Source organism: Balaenoptera borealis (assembly GCF_965194805.1).
Source record: "Balaenoptera borealis genome assembly, chromosome: 10".
Taxonomy (NCBI): domain Eukaryota; kingdom Metazoa; phylum Chordata; class Mammalia; order Artiodactyla; family Balaenopteridae; genus Balaenoptera; species Balaenoptera borealis.
The window spans coordinates 67,379,656-67,403,631 of NC_138874.1; the positions used below are offsets into that span (position 1 = coordinate 67,379,656).

The 23,976-nt window shown below is 43.1% G+C and overlaps 2 protein-coding genes across 17 annotated transcripts in view; both read left to right on the top strand.

Moving 5' to 3' along the window:
• The window catches only part of RGR (retinal G protein coupled receptor), a 389,204-nt gene that overhangs the window by 22,779 nt on the left and 342,449 nt on the right, over positions 1-23,976 (top strand). The gene's annotated exons all lie outside the window — the stretch shown is intronic.
• CCSER2 (coiled-coil serine rich protein 2) overlaps positions 23,693-23,976 on the top strand; it is a 149,438-nt gene continuing 149,154 nt past the window's right edge. For 4 of the 16 annotated variants that reach the window (XM_082406725.1, XM_082406726.1, XM_082406716.1 and 1 more), the window contains exon 1: positions 23,701-23,937. The gene's annotated coding sequence lies outside the window, so the exon portion shown is untranslated. Of the gene's footprint in view, positions 23,938-23,976 lie in introns of all 16 variants that reach the window. The other 12 variants (XM_082406721.1, XM_082406720.1, XR_014248843.1 and 9 more) reach the window with 6 other exon arrangements.

Consider the following 23,976-nt stretch of genomic DNA (forward strand, 5'->3'; position numbering starts at 1 on the left):
TGTGGAAACTGAAATTAAAATACAATACCATTTACAATTGCTCAAAGACAATGAAATACTTAGGTGTAAATCTAAGAAGACATATATAGGACTTGTGCGCTGAAAACTATGCAATGCTGATGAAAGAAATCAAAGGCCTAAATAAATGGAGAGACACATCATGTTTGTGAATTGGAAGACTCAACACAGTAAAGATGGTAATTCTCTCCAAACTGATGTAAAAGTATAACGCAACTCCTATTAAAATCCTAGCAACAATTTTTGTAGATATAGATTTTTAAAAATTTTATATAGAAAGGCAAAGAAACTTAAATATCCTAAAATTTATGAAAAGGAAGAATAAACTGGGAGGAATCCATCTACTCGATTCCAATACTTATTATAAAACTACATAACCAAGACTATGTAGTATTGGCAGAAATATAGTCACATAGATCAGTGGAACAGAATGGATAACGCAGAAAAAGACCCACCCTAACATGCCCAACTAATTTTTGAGGAAGGTGCAGAAGCAACTCAATGGAGGAAGGGTAAGCTTTTCAACAAATTGTGCAATGCAAGTCCATAGGCATAAACAAACAAACAAATAAATGAACAAAAATTAACTTGACCTAAGTCTCACACTTTAGGCAAAAATTAACTCAACATGGATCATAGGCATTAATATAAAATGCAAAACTATAAAACATTTAGGAAAAAAATTTAGGGAAAAAATTCACAGGATATAGAGCCAGCCAAAGTGTTTTTAGACCTGACACCAAAAGGACGATTCATAACAGGTAAATCTGGTAAATTAGACTTTATCAAAATTTAAAACTTTTGAAAGCAACTGTACTCCAATAAAAATTAATTTAAAAAATTAAGGGCTTCCCTGGTGGTGCAGTGGTTGAGAATCTGCCTGCCAATGCAGGGGACATGGGTTCGAGCCCTGGTCTGGGAAGATCCCACGTGCCGCGGAGCAACAAAGCCCGTGAGCCACAGCTACTGAGCCTGCGCATCTGGAGCCTGTGCTCCGCAACAAGAGAGGCCGCGACACTGAGAGGCCCGCGCACCGCGATGAAGAGTGGCCCCCGCTCGCCACAGTTGGAGAAAGCCCTCGCACAGAAACAAAGACCCAACACAGCCAAAAATAAATAAATAAATTTATTAAAAAAAAAAAAATTAAAAACTTTTGCTCTGCAAAAGACCCTCTTGTCAAAATGCCTCTAAGAGTTACTTTGACAAGAACACATTTAATAGTTTCTATGAGGAAGAAAGGAAACCTCACTTCAGTTCAATAGAGATTTTTATTTGGGACCCTTTCAAAACAACCAATTATTACTGTCTCTACGATATTGCCATCCAGCCCCCATCCCTCACTACTGTCTTCATGGTAATTAGAAGGTATTCATTCATCCTGTGCCTTGCTGAAGTCCAGATACTACTGTCTAAAGCAGTTCTTTAATCTGCCTGTCTAGTGATCCCACCACAAATGGTTCTATTGAGTCTGGCACGCCTCGTGCATGGTGTGATTTTCTACACAGTACAGTCATTGTAGGTGAACGGGACAAATGATCTGATTAATAAAGAAAGCTACATTCAAAGCATTTTGTCCCAGACCCAGTAATCTCCATTAGAAGGAAAATACACTTTCTATTTGAGAATCCTCGGATTTAAGTCTTCCATTTGGAGGTTGGAGAGAATAAAGAAGGGAATCTGTGGCATCTACTTCATTCAGATCTTTTTACAAGGTGAAGATTTATTAACTATTTGTTGTTTGGAACTCTTCATTTTAAAGTTCTCAGTGAAAGCAGTCTGTGATGACAGAATCTTCCTACCTCAGAATTCATGTGTGCCCTTTATATTATCAAGGAATCAAATGTTAATAATCATAAATAATTTGTTATAGAAACTACTTTCACCCCTCTTGCCTTCATTGTACACTGCTCTGAAAATATTTCAAATTCTTCCAAAGATAACTGTCTTGGGAGTAGTCACGGAACATTCTTCTTCAACCTGCTTATTAAACCAGCAAGCAACAGCTTTGGGATTATGCACCTGTGATCAGGCCAAATGTGGTAGGAACATTATTTACCCCTGTCTCCTCAGGGATGAAAAAACTCTGCATTGCACATCAGCCTCATTTTTTTCCCCTTACTCTCTGCCCAGAAATCCAGCCCCACCCCATGAAAAGGCTGTCTATTCAATCAGAGAGACACAAAGTTGGCTTGTGCAAACTAGGCCTGAAAGACACAAGAGCAATTTATTCCGGTTAATAAGCTGGGAGAAAACATGTAGAGGCCAATTGTACGGTGGGCACAAGAAGGGTTTCTTGTCTGACCAGTGTATAATGTTGTGGCAGACACTGTTATTTGTTTGCTTACCCAGTAGCCACCTCCCACCCGCCTTCTTTATTACTTAGAAAAAAACTATCTGCTACAGATATCAGGCAGGTGGCCATGGGATTTAGGAAGGAATGATTTGCTATCAGCCCTGACAGATGAACAAATTACAATTTCTCTATACAAATGTTGGGAGCCAGCTTTGAGATGGTCAAATGATGCTCACCTCCTGGCCTTCATGCCCTTGTGCAGTTGTCTCCTACAGTGAATAGGGCTGATGTGTGAGCAACAGGATATTGTGGAAATGGCAGGGAACACTGGCTAGCAGAGCTGAGGACCCCTAGGAATAAAAAGTCTCTTAAAAGAAAATGAAACAAAACCTGAATCAGCTGAGGCCTTCTGGCCTGATGTGAGCTGCCTTTGGACCCACATAACCTTTTTAAATGGGAGGAAGAAAAGAGTGGATACTGGTAGAATGTGTACTCTGTGTTTATCACTGGATTAGGTACTTTATAAAAATTATTTTATTTGGTTCTCACACACTATATGTCAGCAAATGTGTCGGCGTTTCCCTAATGATGAAGAACCCAAGACACTGAGAATTTAAGCAACTGGCGGAAGGTCACCTAGCTAATCAGCAGTGGGGAAAGAATTTCATTCCAGGTCTGTCTCAGTCCAAAGCTCCAGCTCCTTACACTCTGGATGCTGCTATTTCCAAAAAGTCAACAACACAGTGGACTCTTGACCTATCTAAGAAGAACTAAAGAGCATTTGGATTAGGTAATAAATAATGTGGATTATTTATTATCGTAGTGCTCTGCTTGAAGTCAGGGGATACTGCTCCCTCTACATCCCTTCTTCAGCTTTCAGGGGAGCTCCTCTCAGTGCTGGAAAGAGCCTGCAAATAGCTTCACTCCTACTCAGTGGGAGAAAGTGAGGTCATTCCTGAAAACATGGGCTGGCAATGCCCTGGGACAGTGACTTAAGCCAAAGAGGGCCAATGCTTGACAGCAACCAAGGGATTTCCTGGTGTGTGGTTAGGTCCCAGGGAACAGAAGAGGCTTCACACACTAAGAGCAGGACCTCATCTTGAAGCCATGCCTGAGATGTGGTCAGTTCAACAAACACCACACTATGGGATAAACATTTTATGGTAAGGTAATAGCATGGTGGTTAAGTGCCACCTCAGGTTGTCTGCATTCACATTGTTTCCACTAGCTGTGTAATTTGGGGTGCATTTATTTAACCCCATAAGCCTCAGTTTTCCCATCTGTTAAATGGGGATAATAGGGCTGATCTTATGCAATTATGTATGTCATATGCTTGACCTATGGAAAGTATTCAATCAACTTTACCTATTTTTATTAACACCATTACTCTGCAGTGATGCAGGTCACTGAAGGAAAAGGCAGAGTTTCAACAATAAAAGGGAGAAGGTCCTTAGCGTGTCTCCATATTCCTTGAAGCAGAGCTGGAAAGACAAGATGGGCTTGGCCTCACTTCCCTCCCAGGCCCTCCCTGTTGGACTGTCATTCCTCTGCACACATTCCTCTACAGAAGCAGCCCCACCCATCTCCTGAACAATTCCCAACCAGGACAGGAGGACGTCATGGCCTCAACCCACCAGCTGCACCACAGTTGAGCCTCTTGTCAGGTGCCCACTGAATCCCAGGCCACACTTCTTCTGTCCTTGTGCATCTGACCTGACTTCTGACTGGTTTTCTCTGCTGGACACTTGTCTGGGGCTGTATCTCCACATGGATCTTGTGGTCCCCTGCCCAGAGGTTGTGGGGAAGAGGTTCCCACGCCCTAAGACGACAGCTGAGCTCAGTCCTCTGTGAGTGCCGCCTGTCAGAAGAATAATGGCACTGTGTTTAATGTGCCAGCTGTCACTGTGACCCTATCACCCAGATGAGCACATGCCATGCACCTGTGGATCACCAGCTGCTTTGTTGAGGGGTTCTCCCATCCTATGATGACCTAATTGGCTTCCCAGTCTTCCCCAAAATATGATATCACTGAGGTCCCTGTGGATCTTGCAGATAAACTCACAAAGGACATCCTATACACAAGACAAGCTGCTTATATTTAAACAGTCTTGCTCTTCGGTTCCTGGGCCCTACTTCACAACAGATGGCAGCCAGCTGTCTGGTTTACCCACTTAGGCAAAGGGATTCAGAAGTTTTCCCATCCATTAAAGCTACCACCTTCCATTCTGAACCACACCCCTTAGTGGATGCACTGAAACACAGTCTCTCCCCTCCACCTGCTTGCTGTAACCCAGGGAAGCCCATGGGTTGTTCATGATTTCAGTATTTCTGATTGCTATAGGAACAGGGGAAATAGCAGCCACATGAGAAACTGAGTTTGACTCTGTAATATTATAAAATTCTTATAATAACTGGTTTTAGGCTTAGGGTCTGTATTGTTAGAAAGAGATGATTCAGTGGATGCTTGTTAAAAATGGCAAGACAGAGTTTATTCAAGACTATTGCAACAGAAGCGAGACCAAACTCAACTCTGAATACAAACAGAAGGAGAGCGTAGGAGGAACTTGGTTAGGTATCAAGAGTTGGGAGGAAGAAGAACTGGATTAGCCCTTGATAAAAGGTGGAGGAAGAAGAGTTTGATTGGAAATCAAAAGGTGGTTGGGAGAGATTCTTCATAAACTGGCTTAGCAGGATTATTTGGTAAAATTAGGCTGAGCAGGTCAAGGATGAGACCTAGTCAAGAAGATCAAGGGGGGGAGTCTTTGTCAGTATCAGTCAGAATCCTTTGTCAGTATCAGAACCATCAGGATATATGTATATGGAGAAGGGGTGGGGAGGGGTGGGAGGGAGGGAGAGAGGAAAGGAAGGAAGAAAGGAGAGAGACAGAGATTTATTTTAAGGAGTTGACTCATGTAATTATGGAGGCTGGCCAGTTTGAAATCCATAAAGTAGGCCAGCCGGCAGGAAACCCAGGCTGAATTTCTATGACACAGTCTTGAGGCAGAATGTCTTCTCTGGGAAACATCAGTTTTTTGTTTTTTGTTTTTTGTTTTTTTTGGCTCTTAAACCTTTTAATGGATAGAATGAGAACCACCCACATTATGGAGGGTACTCTGCTTTTTAAAAAGTCAACTGATTGTAAATGTTAATCACATCTGTAAAATACCGTCCGTCACAGCAGCATCTAGACTAGCATTTGATCAGAAGACTGCCACCATAGTTGAACCATGCTGACATAAAATTAACCATCACAAGGTTCAAAGAAAGTATGTGGAAGGCCAGCTGGGCATGTCCAGTCCCCTTTGACTTCTGAGGGGCACTCACCAGCCTCCTGATCCTGTTTTCAGAGAAGATGATACAGAAGACCCCTCCCTTGTACAATGCTCCTCTTTATAGCCTAGAGATTAAAATGAGGTAGAAAATATTTGTGCCTTTACCTCAAGTGGACATTTTTTATCCAGAAACCCACTGTTCCAGGAACATCTGCCTCCCTCGGACTCTGACTGTTGAGCAAGGGTGTTTTGAGGCGTTTCATACAAGATGCATTGCCAAGGAAAGGGAAAAAATAGTCACCTGAACCTGAAAGTAGGGTCTCAGTCCCGGAGATGCTGAGGCTTGGCAAAAATGCTAAGAACACTGATATACGCACCGCAGTGTTATTTGGAGCTAAGAGCAAGGAAGGATTAAGCCACAAACCTAAAAATCAGAGATGATTGAAGTGGAAAATCTCACTTCCCATATATGCTGTTGTCTTCTGACTCTCAAAAATGAGCTAAAAGCTCATAGGGGCTTCCCTGGTGGCGCAGTGGTTGAGAATCTGCCTGCCAATGCAGGGGACATGGGTTCGAGCCCTGGTCTGGGAAGATCCCACATGCCACGGAGCAACTGGGCCCGTGAGCCACAACTACTGAGCCTGCGCATCTGGAGCCTGTGCTCCGCAACAAGAGAGGTCGCGATAGTGAGAGGCCCACACACCGCGATGAAGAGTGGCCCCCGCTTGCCACAACTAGAGAAAGCCCTCGCACAGAAACGAAGACCCAACACAGTCAAAAATAAATAAATAAATACATCATTAAATGTTAAAATGATAATATTAAAAAAAAAAAATGAGCTTTTAGATTTGGCAAGGCAGGAAAAATCACACAGATAGAAATGGCCACCATCCTCTCCCCAAATAGGAACTTGTCACAGAGCATCTTACTGCTTTGCTGAATCTTCATAACCGTCCTCTACGGAGTGAGAGCCAAGCTGCTCAGAACCGAGTTCCCACTGCCAGCTGATGCCGCTGCTTCACCAAGCACTTCAGCTCCACTGGGACTGGCTGGGCCTCCTTTCATAGGGAGTCCCTCTTGTCCAAGACCGTGGGTGGTCTTCAAACAAGCAAGGGAGTGAATAGAGTTTTCCTACTTTCTGTGATGGATTTTCTTGGTGTGATTATAAAGTAAGGTGCTTGCCTTTAAAAGGACAGCTCCCTTGATTTTACTTACTACATCCCGTTCTCCCAGAACTTAGACATTAACGGCTGGGCTGAGAGACAAAGCTGAGAGATGCCAGGTCTGGCTCCTTCCTGATAACCAAGCTCCTGATTGGATCAGGCTCAACCTGCGGGAATTCCTCCCCTCTCATTCACTCACGAGTGCATTTTAGAAATGTACTTTGAGTGCCTGCGCACCAGGCACTGCTCTGGGTGCTGGGGATTCAGCAGTGACCACACAGCCTCCGCCATCCTGAAGTGCCCCTTCTTGCAAAAAGACCTCTGCTCCCATCACCCCAGTGGTCAGATGTGTCCCAGTGGTCAGATGTGTCCAAATAGGCCTGCTTCCAGTTCAGACTCATGATGGGCTCTCTTACCCCTGTTATGTTACGTATATTTTTAAAAAATATTTTTAAACATTTGTTAAATAGCACTTAGTGGTAAATATTTCTTTAAAATAGGAAAACGCAGAAAAGTTTAAAAAAGAAAAGTAATCATTTTTACATCCATACCCATTGATAACAATTGTTAATATATTGGTATATTTCCTTCCGGTTTTTTTCCCCAATGTATATAAAATTGGAAACATACTACACATCCTGGTAATGGGAAGAATTGGCCATTATCTCCGTTTCCTCCAGAAGGACTTGGGAGATCAAAGGCCCTTGGCTGAGAATGAAGTGAAGGCATTGTTAGAAGCATCATTTCACAGCCCCTCTCGGGGTAACCAAGGGAGCCTCCTCTGAGGCATAATGTGGCTCCTTTATTTTTCAGGCCAGCCTTAAGGAGAGGCAGGAAATAAACCAGACACGACATAGCTTAACAATGCAGCTCACTGACTCCCAGGAAATAGGGAGGTGCCCTCAAATTATGGAGCTGCTCAGGGAAGAACTCCCTTCTCATTGCGGGTTTGGACACTGACTCTGACGACTAGCATTGCTGTCTGTCCTTGGGACACATGGGTGTTGATGCTGGCTTTAGCAGGTGCATCATTTGAAGAAGCTGGATGTAACAGGTGCATTCCCTGGTAGAAATGTGGCAAAGGAAAGCCGATCTGATGCCAGCATCCACCTCGACCATTGATATCTGACAGCCAAAGCCCCTCCCGGGCCCAGGATGTGCAGGGGACTAGATTATGGGGTGGGAGTTCCCCCATCATCCTTCCAAAGCCCAGTGGATCACAGACTCAGGCTTGGGGAAAGGCACTGGCGCCTTATAAAGCGGTGGGTGTGGGGATGAGGGTTGTGTTGCTCAAAAGTTGGGTGGACGTTTATTTATTTATTTAAATTTTATTTATTTATGGCTGTGTTGGGTTTTCGTTTCTGTGCGAGGGCTTTCTCTAGTTGCGGCGAGCGGGGGCCACTCTTCATCGCGGTGCGCGGGCCTCTCGCTATTGCGGCCTCTCTTGTTGCGGAGCACAGGCTCCAGGCGCGCAGGCTCAGTAGTTGTGGCTCACGGGCCTAGTTGCTCCGCGGCATGTGGGATCTTCCCAGACCAGGGCTCGAACCCGTGTCCCCTGCATTGGCAGGCAGATTCTCAACCACTGCGCCACCAGGGAAGCCCCGGATGGAGGTTTAAAGAAAGAGGCATCACCACAGTGGGGCAGGTGTGAGCGGGGGCCTAGTGCCAAATTAGGACCTGGGTCATGCCCTGAGGGGCTCCTCCATGAGGAGCTCATCTCTTTCATACTGTTTCTTTGGATTCTGGGGAGAAATGGTAATTACCACCCTCAATGTGACAAATCCTTTTCCTCCACTGACCTAATCAAAACCCCTGAATGACATCAGGGCAGCAGGTGCAGGTCAGAGTAGACAGACAGATGCCACTGAGAGGGGCTCTGTCTTCTGGAGAAAAAGGAGATAACTCCATACCTGAGACCGCGGAAGCCTTGTTTTTGTGGTTAGTGTTTAATGGAAGAAAAGAAAGAATGTGAGGACTTCAGGAAAGAAAGACACAAAGAAAGAAAATGTACTCGTAATACTCTCCCCAGATCCACAGAGAGCATTGTCAACGTGGACATAATAAGGTAGCCTTTGTTTATTGATTTAACCAAAATAGCAATGGAGCTATATTGGGAGAATGGAAGAAGGAGAAGGTGATGTAAGAAGGCTAAATCATGATCTAAAGGAAGTAAAGAGAGAATGTCTAAAATTAATAAAGTATGATTGAAAGTGCTGGGGTGCTGGGAGTCCAGGGAGCTGGGGTGTGGTCAGAGGTGGTGCAAGATATTGCTTTATCATCCTCCTCTTCTCCTCCTCTTAGTTCTCTTAGCCATGTTTGTGTATAACTTTTACCAAAAAATTTAAATCTATGAAATTATTTGGGAAGTGGAAGTATGCCTGTTTACATGGCTGGTATACGGAGGGGGGGTCTTGGGGACTACAGGAGGGTAGTGGAGGAGAAGGGCCTCCTGCATGACCCCCGCCCCCCCCCCCCCATGTCTGTGCTGTGTTGGCGGATGAGCAGCAGCCAGCCATTCAACAGGTGGTGTCCGGGGAGCAGCTCTAATGCCGAAGACGCCCTGCAAGGACCCCTCCTGAGAGACACAGGTTAGACCTTCTCTCTACTTGTGTAAGTAAGAGGAAGCTGGCATTGAAAGGGGAAGTCGAGGTTGACACTGATGTTTCACATATCTCTGTGTCTTGCTTTTTACACTTACGGGCATTTTGTGTGTGTGTGTGCAATATATACATCCTTTGGAAATTTGGTCAAAATGATATCTAGTCGCATGTCGTGACAATCCCATGTTAGTGGCAAAGCCAAAAACAACACTGCTGGTTAAGAGTGCAGGTGTACCAGTCTCATCCTCTGGGCTGGAACCCTGACTCTGCCACCTGACACAGCTTCAGTTTCTACCTCTGTAAAATGACCTACTTCACAGAGCAGTTGTGAGATTTAAATAAATGGATACATGCAAAGTGCTTAAAACAGCATCTGTTACAGGGTAAGCACTCAATACACTGTAGCTATTCCTTTTTTTAAAATTTAGCCATCCTCATTTTTAAATTTAAGGTTTCTTTTTCTTAAAGCTCACTTTGATAAACATCCTTGTACAATTTTTTTTTGTGAAACAGTAATACAAATAATTTATATTTATTATAGAAAAAATAGACAATGCAGATGAGAAAAAAAGAAAGAAAAGAAAAGCTGCTTGCAGTATTACTCCTCAAAGGCAACCACAATATATTTGATGTATATATTTCAAGTTTTTATTTCCTATATGTGTGTATGTACACATACACACACATACACACACACACTTTACAAAATGAATCTTGTGATACTGTTTTACAATTTTCTTTCTACCAGTTAAGAATAATCATGAACACTTGTCAGGAAAAAAAGGCAACAACATAATTTTTAGTGGCTGCCTAGTATTCCTTTGCATGTTTGTATCATTCTTTATTAGCACCCATTGCCAATTACAAACAGCATTTTATTTTTCAAATTGTGCGTATGTGGTGGGGTAAAAAGTTATGCACAGTCTCCTCTGGTGCAAAAGCGTACAGCTTTAAATTTTCTCTGTAATTATCACAAGGTATTCTCTATCAGGTGGTGTAATGACAAAATTTAGACTTGCCATTTAAAAGTGTGCTATCTCTTCTCTTATTAGAGATAAATTGCCTGTCAATATTTAGTCTCCTTCTTCTGAAATTGGTATCTGGATTGACAGGTGCACAGTGTGTGTAGGAATGAGGGGGCAGGTCCTGGGGCAGAGCTTGGAGCTGTGTACTCTGGTCATGGGGTGTAGCATGAAGTCTCTGGGGGCCCCTTTCTACCAACTGAGCCCTTGACCCCTGAATCCTGCAAACCCTCTTGAGTCTAGACACTTTCTCCATCAGTCCCCTGGCCAGTCTGTCTTCACCAGTGCTTTTCAATCTTTGGCACACAAAGCAATCACCTGGAGAGCCTGTCAAAAGAGATTCCTGGGCACCACACCCACAGATTCTGATTACAGGTCTGAGATAGGGCTGTGAGAGTTTGCATTTCTAACGAGCTCCCAGGAAAGGCAGGTCCAAAGACCATACTTTGTGCAGCCCTGGTCCACGTCTCCACCAGAGCCTCTGCTTTGGGGTCACTTTGCTCTCACCAAGGTGGTCCTATGGCTGGCTCATTGGGTCTCAACTCAGCTGCCTACCCCACATGTTACTGGGAACTTAGGAGAATTTCTGGATTCTTGTATTCCACAAAAGAAACAGGGGTGGGTGCTGGGGAAGTGCTTCCTCTAGCTCTCCCTTGGATGAACATTCCATGCTGCCTCCTCTCCCCTAAAATGAGGTGGGAGTTCCCTGTGAGAAGCATCCTTCCAAAGTACCAAATGGGAAGAGAAACACAAGCTCCCTTTGCTTTAGGCTTCGATCTGAAGAGGCAGTTCTTCCATTTTAACACTAGGACCAAATGTGGGGAGGGGTAAACACAAGGACACTGGCACCTGACATCATTTGTATCTCTTTCTCTCCTCTCTTTTCCTCCCAGAGCCAAAAAGACTTTCTTTCATTGCCCGCTTTGTCTGAAAATCACTTTTCCATTGTTAATGCCTCCTTCTTCCTGTCGTGGACATTTGGCCGCCTTCCCTGGGGCCATAATGGCAGAATGGCTTCTGGGGAACATGATTGAGAGAATATTAAAAAATACATGGCTTAATGTTTTCAAAAGATTGTCTCTGATACATTCAGTAATTGTGTTATCTTTTTTTCTTTGTTACATTTGCCAGACATTTGTCTATTTGTTTATGCTTTTTTATTTGGTTTGATTTATTAATTCTATTTTTTTCCAATTTTCACATTCAATAATATTGTTACCTTTATGACATTCTTCAGTTTTAGATTTTTTTCTAACATCTTGAACAGAAAGCTTAGTTTATTAATTTTCATCATCTTGAACTTTAAAAATATCAATATATTTCACAATCACATGCTGTAAGTAGGTAATTTTACATAAATGGGATCATGTCACACATGGACACCTTCTCTGCCACCCTCAGTTACATCATCCCTTTTGTATCAGCACCGCCCCTTGCCATTTTCTTCTTATATAATAGAACATTTGAGGCTAGAAATTTATTTCTTTAAATGCTTTGATTGTATCCTATTAGTTCGACATGTAGGATTCTCACTGTCTTTAAATTTCTATAGACATTAAAATCCTGCTATAGGTTGCCTCATAGATAATGTGAATTTAGACATACTAGATCTAAATTTACTGAGATCAGTGCTTTGTTCCTCCCCTCCTCTGAGCCCTCTTCTTCCTTTTCTTTTTTTTTTTTTTAATTTATTTATTTATTTTTGGCTGCGTTGGGTCTTTGTTGCTGCGCGTGGGCTTTCTCTAGTTGCAGAGAGCGGGGGCTACTGTTCATTGCGGTGAGCGGGCTTCTCACTATGGTGGCTTCTCTTATTGTGGAGCACAGGCTCTAGGCGAGCAGGCTCAGTAGTTGTGGCACGCGGGCTCAGTAGTTGTGGCGCATGGGCTTAATTGCTCCGCAGCATGTGGGATCTTCCTGGGCCAGGGTTCGAACCCGTGTCCCCTGCTTTGGCAGGCGGGTTCTTAACCACTGTACCACCAGGGAAGTCCTCTTCTTCCTTTTCAAACGGGGTCAGCTAAAATTCTTATCCTCCTCACAGGAAGGGGGATCTTAGAAGATGTGAGATTGGGCAATGGAGTGAAGAGAATATGGCCTCCAATTTCCTGGGATTCTCCTGGCCCATTGGCCCCAGGTCAGTTGGAAAACACCAGGTAAGAGATCCTGGGACTGTTGTTCATGTCCTGGATGTAATCAGCCACAGAACTCAAATGCACTCCTCTGAATATTTAGGTTGGGGCGGCCATCAGCTAGCAGGTAGCACCAAATGCAGCCAGATCCTGGATGGATTTGGGGAAATCCCAGCTACAAAGACGTGACCCTCATCTTTTCATCTCATTAAACATGCAGTAACATAAACCTGTGCATTTTACAAAATTGAATTTTTTGGACTCTTCTAAGTGGATTATGGTGGGGTTTTACTGTGGGATGTGTGAACAAAGAACAGAGAGCGTCACTCATCACCCAGTTATACAAGGGTTAAATCGAAACCCATGCGGTTGCCCACTAACGGGACACCCTGAGCAGGATTCAGGATGAAAAACAGGATGAGGCACTCTGTGCTTTGAATAAATGGGCCCCTATATTCCTAGAGAGTGAGAAGTCTATCTCAGGAAGAATTTCAATGACCCTAGATTCTTGCATCTTCCCACATACATAAAAAAAACACTAAAATCATTAACTTGAGATATCTGTTCTTTGTGATTAGCAGTCATCTTTTACCATGATGTATGCTTGAATATATGTATTTCCTAGCCAAAAAAAATCATATACAAGCTGGCTCCTCTCCTACCTCAGAGCTGAATGAGTGGCTGTCTCCAGGGCTATAGTCCTCAGTAAGATCCTGAATAAAACTTAAACTCACAACTCTTATGTTGTGTTTTTCTTTAAGTCAACAGATGAAATATACTTGAGTCTGTTCCTACCCCCCTAGACCATGAACACCCAGCGCCAGAGAATGGCTCCCTGCCCCTGATGTTCACTCACCCACTGCCCTCCTTCCAGCTCACATCACCCTGTGGTCCTGGCACCAGGCTTTTCTGCATTTCGCACCCTTGGCTCCTAATTCTGTCTGCCATTTCCTCCCTCAAGCCTTCTTACTCCAACCAATGATTCTGGTACTCTCCTTTTTGATTGCGTTTTAAAATGATTATTATTGTTATTGTTTGAATTTATTTCCTATACTGCATAGGTATTTCCTTCATATGGTACAGCATTGAAAAGCTACACAAGAGTCTACAGTGGAAATAAAGTCTCCTTTCATTCCACATCTCTTAGTAACAGAATCCCCCTTTGTGAAAGCAACCACTGTTAGAAGTTTCTTGAGTATCTTCTGAGAGATGGCCTTTGAAACTACAAATATTTGTGTATATACACCTATTTCCTTTTCCCTAAACAAGTTGTGGCACATTATACATATACCTCACACCTGGCTTTTTCCCCTTGACATCGTGACTTAAAGGGAGTTCCATTCCAGCACATGGAGACCTGCGTGTTGTTGTTAATGCCATTACATTTCTTGGGCCTTGACTTTTGGAAAAATGTCTTGGGTCATTCTGAGAACCCCCAAAGCTGCCTTCTACTCCCCACACTGCAGCTTCCAGTAAGAGGTACCCCATTCAGTCCACCCCACCCTCAGGGACTGGTACCATCCCTGCCGCTCTCCCAGGCTTTCCTGCCAATGATGGAGAGGAACGAGCCAGCTCTAGCCACAGCACTTTATTTCTCTCACAGAACAGCTGAGCTGAAAAGGGAAATGGCTCTTTCTGGAAGGGAGTCTGTGGACCTTCAACAATGACATGCTGATGCCTGGCAAGGAGCCCAGAGTCACAAAACCTCCCCAACCATAGCGGGCAAATGGCATTCATACGGGAGGGCAAGGCTCAGCAATATCAAATCAGCAATCCTTTCTTCTTTATCTGCGTGTTTATCCTGTAAGATAAACAAGGGGTCACTTTCCACGAGGAACAGTCAGCATCCTTCTCAGGGCCCAGGGCGGCAGGATATCTCAATTTCTTTATTCCTTGATCATGCAGGTTATTGTATTATCACTTCTTAAAAAGTTAGCCTTTTTCTCCCCAATTCAACAAATATTTTTGAATACCAGCTACGTTACAGGTTGTATTCTAGGTACCAAGAATATAACCGTACTGGAAGGTCCCTATTCTCAGTCCAGTTGTTTTTTGTTTGTTTGTTTTGTTTTTTTAATTCTCCAATCTTCCCTCTTACATGCTCTAAAACCTGTTGGCTGTTTCTTGTATAATATTGATATGTTCATTGTAGAGTAATTTCACGGGAAGGATAAAAAACTTTGCTCAATTTCCTGCTTGCTTTTGGTTCCTATTCCTTTCTCCAGACATGTCCACAGATCAGGTGTGTCAAGCAGAGTCTCCTGGCTTCCGTGGCTGAATGCCCTGGTGCTCAGGATAATGCAAAGGAGGGAATGGAAGGGAGAAGGAATCAGATACTGCACTGAAGTTGTCCGTGGTAGAAACTGCCTCTAATATACATTCTCCTTTTCTTCATAGGCATAGATTTTTATATCTGGGCACAGAACTGTAGAGAGGAAAGAACACATTTGCCAGCCTCCCTACAACTAGGTGAGGCCATGAACTAAAGTTTGGCTGAGGAAATATAAGAGGAAGCGTCCTGTGGCCACTTTCAGGAACCTACCTTAAGAGACTGCTGGAGCATGCCTTTTGCCCTTTCTTCATTCCTTTCTCCAGCCTACTGCTTAGAACACAGTTGTTGACTTAGACCTTGAAGACGAGAGCCACATCCTAGGGATGGTAGAGGAACTTCAAGAGAAACTGATGGCGCCAAGCCCCATAACGATACTGGACTACGTACACCTTGACTTTTCCTTGAAGGAGAAAAGAAATTCTGGTGTAGTTGTAACCTCTGTCAGGTTGAATTTTGCTGATTTTTTTCCCCATCCCTACCTACGTCATAAACTACCATCCACTCAGAATTCTGAAGAAATATATTTTCATGTTTATTTTAAAATCTCTGCTATTAGTAATGGCAAGGGTTAATTTATAAATGTTGATTTAAAAGCTATCAGTCATTCTCAGCCCCAGCCTTTCCAACCTACACAGTAAAATTTTCAGCTTGAAACCTCAGTCCTACTCAGTGGGTGAGCCTGAGAAGGGGGTATGGAGTGTGCATGTGGAGCAGGGCAGCGGGTATAGAGGAGTTTGGAATTGTTCTTTCAGGAGGTTGGATTCCAATATGCCCAGGCTACCCACATGGTACTCTACACACCTGTGTGCTCAGCCCAACATCCGCCTGACCCTTAGTGTCTTGCTTCTCCATCATGAGCAGGTCATTCACTCCTCAAGGGTGCACATCCTCTTTTATGTCTGTTAGAAGAACTGGCTACTGGTTGGTGGCCTAGGATGGGAATCCTCTCCATGATTAGTCCCAAGTACCAGGGAAATTGGCAGCAGAATTGGCATAGGAGCCAGTTGGGAAGAAGTGAAAAAGGCAGCCCATGGGTCATTTAGCAGATGGTTTCCTATCACTGGCACCACTATTGGCCGATGGTACATGGGCACATGGAAGTCCTCTCTACAATGTCCTTAGTGACCTGAGCCTTGGGATCACCCATCATCCCTTTTCTTCCTGGCCCATTGTTGAGCCAATTGCCCAGGATCACAGACAGATTTCAGAGGCTCTGTGGTGTTTGCAGGAGCCAAGGTGAGGCCAAGTCATCCAGAGAGAGCTACTGAGCCCTGAACAAATCAAGAGGACTATATCTCCCTCTACCTTACTTGGAGTCTTCCACTTGGAAGGTTAAACAAGGGACATTGCTCCAGTGACTACAGAAGGCAGGAGACAGCATCTTTGAGGACCCCAACTCTTCCCCAGCACCATAAGGTCTTAAAAGCTATAGCCCTTCCCATCCCCCATAAATTCAGACACCTTCTTAGAGAGAGAAGCAGGGAACAGATGAAGCCATAGAGATATCGGGTCTTTTTACCAGGAAATAATCAAAGACTTCTTAAAAGGTATTGTTTAAAAGATCAGCTATGTCCAAGTTTTAAGCAGACTGATATATATTTTTCCAAAACCCAGCAGAGAAGGAGTCAGGAGAAAAGTCAGATTAGTTATAGTCAAATAAAGGAATTTAAATTTCTCTGCTGTTATGGGCTAAATTGTGTCCCCCCAAAATTCATATGCTGAAGTCCTAACCCCGTGTACTGAGTGTATTTGGAGATAGAGTCTTTAAAGTGGTAATTAAGGTAAAATGAAGTCATTAGTGTGGGCCCTAATTCAACATGCTGGTTTCCTTGTAAGAAGAGATTAGGGCATAGACACAGAGGGACACAGGGATCAGACGGCCATCTACAGGCCAAGTTGAGAGGCCTCAGAAGAAACCAACACTGCCGACACCTTGATCTTGGACTTCCAGCCTCCAGAAGTTGAGAAAAAATTTTCTGTTGTTTAAGCCACTCAGTCTTTGGTACTTTGTTATGGCAGCCATAGCAAACTAATATATCTGCATATCTGAATAATAGTGTAAATAAATTTACATCCCCGTTACGACTTTAATTTTTACATGAATTGAAGTGTGTTGTAATAATATCTAATTATTTAGCACCTCCTCTGTGCCAGGCATTACTCTAAGGGCTTACATATATTAATTCATCTTATTCTTATAAGAACTTCATTTATTCTCCATTTACAGATATGAACACTGAGGGACAGAGAAAGTAACTTCTAAAGCCTCACAAAGCATCAGTGGCACGTGGCAGAGCCAGGATTCAGAGCTAGACAGTTAGGCTCCAGAGCTACATGCTCCACCAGCACAGGGAAACTTGGTTTTTCACTTAAATATAATACTTCCTGGCAGTTGTCCATGTCAGTACATGTTTGTTTAAAGAGTCACATGGAATTATAGTTTTATTCCAGGGTATGAAAACTAAACCTGCATTGATGCCTTTGCTGCTTTAGCTAGTAGCCTTCTGACCATCCTCAGGAACAGTGACTCATCCATAAAGAATTAAGGCATTTCCTCTCACCCCCAAGGAGGAGAGTGGCCATTGTGTTTCTAAGGATTGGTGGGCCCTCCTTCACTTAGTAGAGCTCCTTTTTGAGAAGCTTTGCCTGAAAGGAATTTAAGCCATATTATGACAGAAAAGAAGTAAAATGAGAGTTTGTAGGAGAGGTACTAGGTGGATTTGGAGCTGGCACCCTAAGAAATGCCTGGGAGCAGGGGACAGGAAGAAGTCTTTTGAAAGGTCTTGGGGTCCAGTAACTAGCCCATACTTGTGTGGTCCCATCTGTGGTATATAGTCTGGAAAGGGTCAAGTCTAACACCAGTGGGGGCAGAGGACTGTAGGGAGTTCTGTTGGAGTGGCCAGGGTGGATGTCAGACTAGAGGAGGACTGTCCTACACTAGAAGCAACCAGCCAGGGCAGGCTGCACAGTGGGGAGAGGAAACTGTGGGAGTGGGCACTTGCCCTAGATGCTGCCTGCCCAGCCTCCTGGGAAAGCCTATGAAATTCATGTCCCCTAGTGAATCATCTGCTAGTGAGGGGCTTCCTCTTTTTACCCCAGGAACTTGGCACACCTTCAGGAGATCTCACTAAATTATTTAATCTCCTGTTCTCAATCTCTTTTTCCGTTTTCATCAATTTCTGGGAGAGTTCCTCAACTTTATTTTCTATCCCTTCTATTGAGTTTTTTCGTTGTTGCTTCATCTTTTTCATTTCCAAAGGCTCTTGAACAGTGTTTTCAGAACATTTTTTATGACATCTATTCTTGTTTCATGGATGCAAGGATATTTCTTATTTCTTTCATATTTCCTTAAACACATTATTTATACTTTTTTTGTGATGCAAGTGAATGGGGGGTAGTTTTCTTTTCCCTGCAGAGTTTCTGGTTCCTTTCAGGTCTATTTGTTTGGGTCTCTGTCTTCTGCATTAGAGGTTGTCTTCTAGTGTGCTGCAATTTTGGTTTCCTGTTCATTGTTAAGCAGGAAGGGGGAACTAAGGAATCCTATAAAACTATATTGGATTCTGTACCTATAGAAAAGAAAATATACCTTTTTTGAAGTGCACGTGGAAAATTCATGAAAATTAACGAAATATTAGGTTGCCAAGAAAATCTCAAGAAATCCCAAAGAATAGAAATATACAAATAACATTCTCTGATCATAATGCAATAAAACTTTTAGAAATTAGTGACAGAATTTCTTAAAAATGTAAAATTTCCTTTTTCCTGGTAAGTTAAAAAAACTACTAAACACCTATTGGATTAAAGGGAAAATAAAAAAATAAGATTGCAGAATTTCTTGAAAATAATAATAATGAAAACATGACATAGAATCTCTGTGATACCACTAAGGCAGTTATCACAGGAAAACTTATAGCTTTAAACACCTGGTGCAATAGAAATAAAAACATCAATATAAATGAATTTAGCATCCAAAATGGAAAGCTAGGAAAAAAGTAACTAAAAGAAAGGAGAAGGAAACTAATAAAGATCAAATTATAAATAATGACTTGGAAAACAGAAAAGAGTAGAACTAATAAATCCAAAAGTTGGTTATTTGAAAAGCACAACAAAATACACAAACAATTAGCTAACTTAAGCCTTAAAAAGGGAGAAATCACACATGTAAGAGGGAAATTGCATAAAAGGGGGTAAATCACTACCTAACTTATGCTTTAAAAAGAAAGAAATCACAAAAATAAAAGGGAAATAGCATAAAAACAGAGAAAACAATTTTTAAGAAGAAAGTATTTTGTGCAACTCTGCAAATAAATATGAAAACTTAGAAGAAATGGGTATGTTTTCAGGCAAACAGAAGTTGCCAAAATTGATCCTAATAGAGACAGAAAGTCTAAACAAATTGTTATAAAAGAAATGAAAAGGCTAAAGAGTTATTGCACAAAATAATACACAAAGAATCACCAAGCCAAATGGTTTCACAACGAAATTCCACATAATCTTTAAAGGTCAGATAATTTCATTGTTACTTAAACTATATATAATATTAATCTCTAAACCTGATGAAGATTATCAGGTTTTTATTCCAATACATTTCAACTCATTTAGGATAAATTCCAAAGATTTTTATTCCATCTGTAAATCTTTTTTTTTCTTTGGCCGTGCCGTGCTGCATGTGGATCTTAGTTCCCTGACCAGGGATCGAACCCGCGCCCCCCCCCCCCCCCCGTACTGGAAGCACAGTCTTAACCACTGGACTGCCAGGGAAGTCCCAAAGATTTTTATTCCAATAAAAGGAGACCACAGACTATTCTCAATTAAGAATTTCCTTATCTATTCATCCATGTCTTGGCTCTTGTGAATTATGCTGTGATTAACACTGAGGAAGAGATATAGCTTCAAGTTAGTGCTTTACTTTCCTTCAAATATATACCCAGAATGGGATTGCTGTGTCATATGGTAGTGCTATTTTTAATTTTTTGAGGAACCTCTGTAGTGTTTTCCATACTGGCTGTACCAATTTACACTCCCAACAATACTGCACAGGTGTTCTCTTTTCTCCACATCCTTGCCAGCATTTTTTATCTCTTGTTGTTGTTGTTGTTTTTTTTTTTTTATAATAGCCATTCTAAGAGGTATGAGGTGATCTCTCTCTCTCTCTCCCTTTTTTTTTTTTTAACATTTTAAAAAAAGAAATTTATTTAATCAAAAAACCAAAAACAATTCACCCGTTTCTCCCACCCTTCCACACCCCCGCCTCTGGCACCCACCAATCTGTCTGTTCTCTGTATCTAGGAGCTTGAGCTTGTTTTTTCTTTTTTTTTTCCAGATTCCATGTATAAGAGAAATAATACAGTATTTGTCTTTCTCTGTCTTACTTATTTCACTTCATGTAATGCCTTCGAGGTCCATCCACATTGTCACAAATGGCAAGATTTCATTTTTTTTCATCTCTGAATAATATTCCATTGTATATATACCAAATCTTCTTTATCCATTCATCTGTCAATAACACAGCTGTTTCCATATCTTGGGTATTGTAAATAATGCTGCACTGAACACAGGAGTTCATGTATCTTTTCGAGTTAGTGTTTTGATTTTCTTCAGATGAAAATCCAGAAGTAGAATCGTGGGATCATTTGGTAGTTCTATTTTTAATTTTTTGAGGAAACTTCATACTGTTTTCATAGTGGCTGCATCAATTTACATTCCCACCAACAGTGCACAAGGGTTCCCTTTTCACCACATCCTCACCAACATGTATTTCTAGTCTTTTCGATGATAACCATTCTAACAAGTGTGAAGTGATATCTCATTGTGGTTTTGATGTGCATTTCACTGATGATTAGTGATGTTGAGCATCTTTTTAAAGATAATAAATGTGTATTACAGTATTTAAGCAATAAATAAATAAATAAATACAGAAGTCCCTAGGAATATTAACTCCAAACTAGTAAAACATGTTAAGATGTCTATAAACTTAAGAAAATACACTGAAATATTACTATGATTGTATTAAGTGTGTTTGAGAATTGTGAGAAGTCTTTTCCTTGTTTTACCTATTATGATCCTATTGTAGATACTTTTTTAATCTAATAAACATGCATAGTAAAAATGTATAAATATGCTTGCTGACTCTTCTCTAGACTCATTCCCATACAGACATCTGTAAGGCAGACACCTCTTCCCCCAAACATTCTGTGCTATCATACCGTTTTTCTTAATAAGCAAGTCCAGACTGCGAATCAAAAGATCATCTGATTCCCTGTTTCTGTGCCCTGACACCACTGGGCCCATCCCAAAAAACACGAGGAAGGTTTGTCAAACTACCAACGTTCCCACCACAGCATTTTGTACATCTGCCCCTGACTCTTCATCTTCTGTTCTACTTGCCTGCTCGTGGGGCTGGGGTTATACCCTGGCCTTCTCAGTTGTTCTCTGCTGCCTAGCCTGTGTTGAAGGCTGCCACAGTTGGGTTACTTATCCACATAACACATGACACTTAAACCTTTGTCTCCCATCAGTCATTCATGGGTTTCTGGGAGATGGTCATCTCCTACCTGATTAGGATGATTGTAGCATAGATTGTTGAAGAGGTAGTTTAGTGCAATGGTTCTTAAGGTGTGGTCCCTGGGCATTATTCCTCCCAGGAACTTATTAGAACTACAAATTTTTGGGTACCACCCAGGCCTTCTGAATCAGAAACTCTGGGGGTGGTGCCCAGCAAGCTACAGTTTGCTAAGCTCCCCAGGTAATTCTAACTAAAATTTGTGAACCACTGCTCATCTTGATCTGCCCTCTCACCTTTAACCTCAGTCATAAGCAGCCTTCAGACTCTCAGAGGTCAGACTTCTAAGGATATATATAATATGTATATACAATAAATTTATATTTAATATTAAAAGTTTTTCTATATATAGCTTGATATGCCTGATAGAACTAATGTGACATGATAACAACCAACTAAATGAGGAAATTGGGATAAAGACTAAACAGCAATAAGGAAAATTAGATGAAGTTGGGAAATATTCATACACAGCAAGCCCCCAGTAACCTTTGCAGAGGAAGAAGGGAAAGGTGACAGTATTTAAGAGCTGCTAAAGAAAAGAGAAAACATAATCACCTCAAGTCTTTAGAGAATCACAAGATAGCAACCTAGCAGTTTGGAGAAGCATAGCTCTTTCTGGTTTTTGGAACAGAGATGTTCCTTTCCTAGATCCTCATATGCAGACTATCGAGTATGTAGCATCTTCCCCAATTCCCACATACAAGCTGTTAGGAGACATTTCTTTTCTTTTTTTTTTCAAAATTAATTAAATAATTTATTTATTTTTGGCTGCGTTGGGTCTTTGCTGCTGCACGTGGGTTTTCTCTGGTTGCGTCAAGTGGGGGCTACTCTTTGTTGCGGTGCGCGGGCTTCTCATTGTGGTGGCTTCTCTTGTTGCAGAGCATGGGCTCTAGGCACGCTGGCTTCAGTAGTTGCAGCAGGCGGGCTCAGTAGTTGTGGCTCGCGGGCCCTACAGCACAGGCTCAGTCGTTGTGGCGCACGGGCTTAGTTGCTCCGCGGCATGTGGGATCTTCCTGGACCAGGGCTTGAACCCGCGTCCTCTGCATTGGCAGGCAGATTCTTAACCACTGCGCCACCAGGGAAGCCCGAGGAGACATTTCTTGTACCACCTCTCAATTTAGCTGATGGCATAAACCCCAAAGAGCATGTTAGTAACTGCATTTCTTGAAGGATGTTCTTGAGGGGTGTGTTCAAGTGTTCAGTCTGGTGTTTGCCTAATGACCTGACTTAATCCAAAGATAAATCGTGGAGTGTTTAGTTCTAGTCTTTCTCTACATTTTAAACATACATCTTATCATCCAAGAAATTCAATCTTTAACTTTATGGGTTGATTTTAAACATGACACTATTTTCCAAATATAAAAGTATATTATTAAGAGAAGTCTGGTTCTACAAATCAGGTATGCCCCCTCATATCAGTCTGGTAATTGCCACTCCCTTTCCTCTTGGAGTATCACTGATCTGGAGGCATGAAAGAAATGGGTATTTCTCAAGAAATCCTCAAAGTTATTTACTGCAGTGGAGGTGTTGATAAGCGTGGCCCACAAGGATTTCAGGTAAGTCTATTGCCAGACAGGGGAACCTCCAGGGCTTTTACATCCAGCTAGACCAGGGAGGCCTCCAGGGGCAAGGGCACTCAACAAGCCAAGCCATCAAGGAAGAAAGGAGAGGAAGAGAAGGCCTATGGCTGATGGAAGTCCCAGAGGGCAGGAGGACCTGGCTTCCGGCAAAAGAAACCCAGATTGATTATGTCATGAAGCTGTTTCCACTCTCAGCACTCCGGTGTGCCTATTTCTTCCCCTCAGTCTCAGTAAGATCCGGCAGAGTGTTGGTCCTGGCATTACCCAGAGCAAGCACCGGAGGGCAGAAAACCGGGATGGACCTGAAAACACAAAATGTTAGACCTGTCCACTTCACCGAAATGTGGGAGAGGAGCCCATGTCAGTCCCAAAACTCAGACTACTCCTAACTTTTCGGGGTCAGGAGGTTTAGTTGACAAGTTTGACCATGGTCAAAAGGCAAATGTTGGTCCAGGAGGCCGGCTATAGGTGGGTCAGCCACCAGGCTGGCGTCACAAGTTGGGCGCAGGAAAGGCCTGAGTCAGGGGGCAGAGAGGCAAAGTCAGTGGAAGGGGGCGGGTCCTGAAGTGGGGGCGTAACCTGGGAAAGGCTGGCGAGAGGGCGGGGGCGGTGCCAGAAATGGGCCGAAGCCGGAGTCAGGCGGCGGGGGCGGGCCCAAAGGCGGTGCCTAACCTCGTGAGGCTCGCGCCTGCGCAGGGCGTCCCGGGGGGGCGGGTTTGCGCGCGCGCGGTTCGTGGGCCCCGGAGGGCGGAGTCCAGGCGGGCGCCGGCTGAGGGAGGGGGTGCGGTGGCTCTGGAGTCCAGCGCTCCCTGAGGCCGTGGACGTGATGCTGGCTGCTGTGGGTCGGGCGGCTGGGCCAGCGGGGATGTGACGGGCGGCCCCTCGCCTCACCTGCCGTCCTTTGGCCTGCAGGTCGCTGGGCGACCCGCAGCCGGGCCGCGGCTGAGGAGGCAGCGCGACCTCCGCACGGTGAGAGCCGGGGTCGGGGCGGGAGCAGGGGCCGGAGTC